General features: G+C 37.4%; 1 pseudogene; it reads right to left on the reverse strand.

The window, feature by feature from the left end:
* Positions 1–1961: 1961 nt before the first annotated feature.
* Positions 1962–3525, reverse strand: LOC101976797 (cyclin-D1-binding protein 1-like; annotated as a pseudogene).
* Positions 3526–7285: the final 3760 nt, after the last annotated feature.

Genomic DNA, 7285 nt, shown 5'->3' on the forward strand with positions numbered 1-7285 from the left:
TTCACACTAATAGTGATGAAAATTCTCCTTTATCTTTCATCCAGTTTACAGGGTTATTGCCTTCATCATGTCTCCATGATTCAAAAATCTTCAACAGCTCCCATGGTCTACAGGACTGAGTTTAAGCTCCAGAGTTTGTCACAATATTGCATCATTCTCCCCGTGCAAATTTATCCCCACATTTGCCTCATCAGAGATCTTTTTCCCCATCTAGATAAGGTCCTGGTTGATCCTCAAGTGCTCTGCTCTTTCTCAGCTTTCTTCGTGTTCTTTCCTTTACCCTTCATCAGTCCACATGGAACTCATCCCTCAAGGTTCACATAAGCCTACATGGATTTCTCACTACTTTGATATATAATACAGTTATCCTTTCTGTGGTCAATTTTGGCACTTCTTCATATACTATTTTGCAAAACTCATATCACTCAACTGATTCATATGCAAAGAGCACCATCCCCTGTCAGAATGCAATCTCAGGCATGGTAAGAACTCTGGTTTTTGTTCTATCCTTATATACTTATTTGTAACTACTATTGGCAAAAAAAAGTATTATGCACATAGTACCTCTGGAATTTATTTTTTATATATTTTTTTAGTTGTTAATGGACCTTTATATTATTTATTTATATGTGCTACTGAGAATCAAACCCAGTGCCTCGCACATGTTAGGCAAGCACTTTACTAGTGAGCCACAACCCTATCCCCTGCCTCTGGTATTTTTTTAAAAAGCATATACTAAAGCAAAGTTAATTATTTATAAGTATGTTATAAAGGAGTTTTTGAAAGCTGCAATTTTCCATTTTCTTCTTTCTTAATAAATTTTTATCTTGCAATATTTCTGAAATAAGCCTTATGGGTTACCTTGGGTAAGACAAACACATGTGAGAAGCAGGACTTATTTTTGAATGCATGCCTAGGGCCCGAGATATTCCTCCACTAATAAGGAAAAGAGGCATTACAGGGTTGATTTCATAACCCTTTCAGACAACTCTGTGACTAGCATAATAAATTTATATTCTCTGTAGCCATTCCTCATTGCAGGAAAAGGCAGCATGGAGGGCAGGGGAGAAGACAAGACATAATCCTATGCTAGATAAATTCCTTCCTGGTCTATTTCCTGCTACGTATGACAAAAATAAAATTTATTCTGAATACTCACAAACCATGTTCCTCAGGTCATTTATGCAATTTAGTCCCATGAACTGATGTTTAGGAGGCAATTCTAGAGTTGCTCTTCCCAGGAGTCTCTCTTCAGAAGTCCAGATACCCCTCTGACGGCTTTCCATCACACTGGCTCTGAAATTCCAGCTGAAGTTGCTGTGCACTTTTCCCACTGATGGCAAGCTACAATGATCAATTTGATACTCGGAGCTCATACTTGGAGAGTAATATGTTGACAGAAGAGCTGAGAGTTCTTACATGGCTTGTCTTACAGAAGATTTTCCACCACCATTACTGAGACAACTATGGAGGAGGGTTATACCCAGAATTGTCTTCCAGAAAAAATAAGGGGCGCTCAGTTAAATGAAAATTTCATATAAATCATGAATAGTTTTTTTTAACATATACATTCCAGATATTTCATAAGAGATACTTAAATAAAAAATCTACAACTACTTATCTAAAATTAAACTGGTCATCCAATTGTCAAAGTCTAGCAACCATGTGAACAGATGGTTAAAATGCTTTTACTATAGAAGAAGGGAATAATAGCATTTTCTATAGAACATTTTTAGGTACTTCATCAGAAACATAACTTTTACAAGTCTATCAAGTATTATAATTGATATTTTCCCTCTATAAATCAAATAAATTGACATTTGACAAACCGTGAGCTGCATTGGAAGAAAATAAGAGAACACTACAAAAAAAATAAATTTCTCTACTCTTTACCATTTCATCCCATAAACTGAGATCATGATTACCTTGAACTAGAGTAAATTCAGAAATGAGAAAAAAAATTGCTATCAAATCCAACATTTATTTATAGGATATTGTGGAAAGAAGGGACCATCTCATTTTTTTTTTATCTGTAACAGAGACAACATACTTTATTACAAATAGGAAATAAGGCAGCTTCCCTAAGAGTCTCTGAGAGGCCACTCAGGAACATAATTCATGCAATTATCTTTTGCATCTAGCAGAAAAATATATCACACACATACTGTTTATAAATAATTGCCAATCTGGCCTAATCAACAATCTTTTGTAATAGAGTCTCTTGTTAAATATAGACAGGAATTCTCTTTCCATCCATTAAGTATTCTAGCTTCATTTTTAAAAGCATATATCATAGATCTGGTTGGGACAGTCAGAGAGAGAAAAGAGAATATGAATGAGCCTGAAAACTTATAATTAAATTTCACTCTGAGTGAGTTCCTTAATTCTGCTCATGCAATGATCAACAGCGTTAATGAGTAAAGGGATCCAACTCTCTTCTGGTTGAGGGGTCACATGCCTTGCTTTTGTAATTTCAAGTGCCTTTCTTAAAACAGTTACAAGTTTTGCAGAATTGATTTGCAAAGTCAGGTGGCACATAGGTGGATATATGGTCAGAGCCAAATCATCCACACTAGGGCAGATCTCAGAAATATCCACAATGTCATGCAGTTGAGCCAGCTGATCCTTCCCATTCTCTGTCACTAAGATCCGGATTTTCGTCAGGCAGGCTTTGGATGCTCTCACCAGTGCAAGGCATGGGATTATGAGCTCTTGATCTTCCTCAGACCAACATAAGTCTCACTTCATCATTGTGGTTGTCCTCCTCAGAATCATTCAAGAGGCCACAGTTAGGGTCACATTCTTCCACAACCTGTTCCATTTCTTCATGTGCATCCTTCACAAAATCCACATTCTTTGTCAGCTTTAATAGGGCCGCAACTTTATTATCTCTTGGTATCTGAGGAACTTGCTGGCATGCAACCCAGACACTGTTGCAGGAAATAAGGTCACTGTTTTCAGGGCTCTGAGGTGGAGTGATGAGAAGCACTTCCTCAAGCTGAGCCATGCCTTCCACCATGTCCAAAGTGACGCTTTTTACCATCTTTCTCAAGGTTCCCCTGTTCCTTGGAAAGTGACTAGTGCACTGCAATAATTGCCTAATGGCAGCACAGACTTGTTCACGGATCTTTTGGGTTTCCTGTGGTCACAGTGATCCTGTGATCAGAATGGTGGCTTCCCCACTTAAACTGCTGCCTCATTGAGTCTTCTCCAGAACCTCTCCTGATTAAACTCCTCCGGGGTCTCCCCGGGTTCGCTGACAGGTGTAGTGTGGTGGTCCGAACCGCCACAAAAGGAAAAACTGAAGAGAGCGGAGCCAGCTCCTGCGCTGGGGTCCTGCCCGCTTTGACCTGCCTGGGCTTTTCTCTACCCCAAGGTCACCACTGACCTCGCCACTCCCCACAGCGTCAGCTCACCCCGCACTCCAATCAGAAGCAACTGCAGCTGGGCCGCCAAGCGCTGAAGCTGTTTCAAAGGCAGAGCCAGAGTGAGGACTGAGGCTGTAGATGCAGCTTCCCAGGCCATCTCTGGGGACTATCTCATTTTTAAGCAAGAATACAAGGGCCACAGAAGCCACTCTGAATACTCTTGTTTCCAGCTAAGTCAGTCGTTTGTATATTGGCTCCCTCCCTCCCTTCCACATTCTTCAGTAATTTGACTTTATTTGTCAATCTCAGAGTACAAGCTGTATATCACAGAAGTCCAGGAAGCCCTACCCTGCTGCCTCAAATTAATATTGTTACATGATGTCACTCACTTGTTCCCATTATTTCTAACTGACAAAGATCTGCTCCTGAGTTTTCAGCATGGCTGTTTATCATCAGTGAATTAAACCCCAAGGACGGTAAAATGCATCATCCTATTTGGATCCTATTCCATAAAACCTGATGTCCTTAGTGATACAGGACTGTGACACTGGCTGCTTTTCCCCTGGCTCTGTTGGGGTGACACTAGTAAAGAATGTTATGCCCTGATCCTCACAAAAAAGTCCACTAAGTAGAGCAGCAAGGATATGTGACAGTTTCCATTTAGAAAGAGCCACATTATGGACAAGAAACATGTGGCCAGCAGAGATGCCCTAGTTTTGTATAACTTGGAAGATCCACGATGTCAATCCCATGGTTTAGAAAAAAAATATTAAAGAGTTTACCTAGGACTATTTGATTGGCAAGTTGATGACTGATTTATGAATTAAATCAGGTCATCATGTAAGACACTCAATTGCTAAGTACATACTGGTTGCTGTGCTTGCTTGAAAATTAGGGAGATTCTCAAAATGAGAGCTGACTGGAAAGATCAAATGAAAATGAAGACTTAGTGGAATTTATTCTGGAAAATTCAAGCTAAATTGTGATTGGCTTTGTTTATACAGACTTAATTTTTCCTAATTTAAATGTATTAGTTTATTATGAATTTTACTTTGGAAGCATCTTAAAATAGTTTGAGTGTATTCTTTTTCTACTGATTCAATTCCATTAGCTGGATATTTTTTCCAGAACCAGTCCCATTTCTAAATTGAGAGTGACTTTTCTAAGTCTCAGCATTGTTCTAAAATTCAAAAGAGGGCTGCCATCTGGTGGGAAATACCAGAATTTACTTTGATTACAGTTGGGCTACATAAAAACCTACACATATTTTCTTTCTTTCTATTTTGATGGATTGACATCCTGTCAGCAGAAATCATTTCTATCACTTCAGAGAAAGAAATTTATTTTATGAAATTATGTAGTTAATCATCAATGAAGTCTCTCTTTTGCCATTAACATCAGGCAGGTGAAACTAAGTAAGGAGCCGTCATGATACAGCAAAGGGCTCTGTAAGTCAGCAGTGTAGTTAAGTAACCTAGAGAGAGGAGCTTGCAAAGTTTCACTTGATCAATTTTGGTAGTTGTCCATCCATATCAAGTCTAGCTCCTGCTAGAATTTATTTAATAGTATAAAATTATATCCTATCTCCTTCCCAAGAAACAGGATAAAGATGAAAAATTAATTACAAACTTTTAATTAATTATTGCTTACATTTCACTTTTTTTCCAATTGTAAAATATAGTTAATAACATCTGATTCAAAACAGGAGCAACTTAGTCTGAGTAACTTCCACATACTTATTCTCTAAGTGTCAAATACTAAATGTTAGGCTGCTAAAGCAAAACATTGCAGAAAGAATTATGTATTTCTTGTTAATTCAAGAAAAGAAAGAGGAAAACAAGAATATAAGAGAAAAATGAGGGAGCACAGCTGAGAGAAAATCAAAGAAAGAAATATCAATAGAGAGTATGTGAGCTAGAAAGAAAAAGAATATATGAAGAAGAAAAAGAAGGAAGGAAGGAAGGAGAGAACAGGATAGGACAAGAGAGAACAGGAGAAGAGAGGAGGGAGAGCAGGAGGTAAGGAGAGGTTGAGAATAACAAGCCCCATGGTTGTTTAGAGACTTCATAAGAAATGTTCACATCTCTGCAGAACTAAAAGTGAGACAGCTTCTTTCTGAGGGTTGTTACTCCCTCAGTTGTTAAGTTTTAACAAGCTGAATGACCACTCTTCAGCTGTAGTATTTAATTGTCAGTGCTAGGAGATCAGTATAACAAGATTCAGATCCTACCTCCGTCATGTAGTCCTCAGGAAAATTCCTGAACTCTTTTATGTCTTAATTTCTCCAACTGGAAAGCAGAAGTACTGTAATGATAAAATTGATGGTGTCTGCATCAAAACGTCCAATTGAACTTAAAAGGAACAGTGTATGTGGAAGCACTAAACACAGTTTTGGACACACAATGATCAAATAATTAATGCTAACAAGATTATAAATTAGTCTTCCAACCTACAATGAAATATGTATCTCTTCTGCAAGCTAGGGTGTTTCCATTTCCTCTATCACCTGATATCTATTCCTTCAAGCTATAATTTTGTGTAAGAGCAACAGTTATGAGCAAGGAAGAGGTTCAGGTAGATTTCGGGGAATTCAAGGGAATCACCAAGAAAGAGAATAGCAATTGGCCCTCTTCACACACAAATACAGGCCCTAAAAGTAAAATTTCAAAATATTCCACCCTAATCACTTCCAGGCAAAGTTGTAGAAATATTGCTCTTTGGCTCTTGCTTATCTAGTCCAAACAGATAAGTGCTGGGCCTGGTATTCAGATTATAATTCTTTATGATCATTTGTGTTTTACTTTTATAGGATTGCATCAGCATATTAAAAAAATGCAATGTTTTCTGCCTAAATATCTTCCCTTCAGAATCTTTTCTCTTGAAAAAGGAGTAAGCAATACATCAAGCAGCATTTCAGACATTTAAATAGAGCTTAAATTTCTATTTCACTGAAATATTTAAACAGCTGAGTTTTATCAGCTCTAATAAACACAGCATCAATTTGAACCACTCCCACACCACATCACACCACTATTTTCATTCACTTCCCCTCATTATCTTCTGCACCTTTGCATTAATTTAATATTTGAAAAAATAATCAAATGTCAGATGGTAAGAAACTTTTCTATGATTAACAAAGTTCAATCTATATAAAATGAGGAGAAATTTATCTTAAAAAACGATCATTCAACCATACATAATTCATACAAACTAGTTATGAACTTATTTATAAAATACAAAGAAGAGTAAAAGAAAATGAAAGGAATGTGTTTCTGTGTAAACCAAAGGAAAAGCATTTAGATAAATGAACTGTTAAGGTAAAATTTTTGCTCAGAGAGCAAATGATTATTTCACCACCAACCACAGGGAGCAGTATGGGGGGAAAAAAGAGTTATGGTATATCCCTCCAGAGAAGTTCCTTCTCATTAGAGTTATGGGGTCTGGATTTCATCTCGAATGAGGAAAATTCCATTTGGAGCATATCTAAAATGTACCAATAGTAATATGTGGTAACATTTTTTTACTCTTTAGCAGATCAACTCAATAACAACACATTATCCTGCTGATGAAATTAGATTCTGTTCTAAATCCTACAGCTAAAATGGGATGCAGGTGGTCATTGAGCTCTTGGGAATGTGGTTGATCATGCACATGTGACACTACTGTGAGAAGAGGAACTTGGCTAAGCCGAAGTCTTAACTACACCTAAGGACACACATCATATTTCTTCTGTCATCTCTGGGAAACCATCATTTCTTATCTCCAACTCTATTTCTTTCTTTCTCTGGTGGCATGTCAGCCACCCAGTTCCTGAAAAGAACTATGAATGTGAAATGATAATCTTTCTTTCCAACCATTGATGGATTTACTCCTTTAGAATTGATTTATTAGAGGAGTAGTGAGTTGTGCCAAGAAAA

Source organism: Ictidomys tridecemlineatus, chromosome 8, assembly GCF_052094955.1.
Source record: "Ictidomys tridecemlineatus isolate mIctTri1 chromosome 8, mIctTri1.hap1, whole genome shotgun sequence".
Taxonomy (NCBI): Eukaryota; Metazoa; Chordata; class Mammalia; order Rodentia; family Sciuridae; genus Ictidomys; species Ictidomys tridecemlineatus.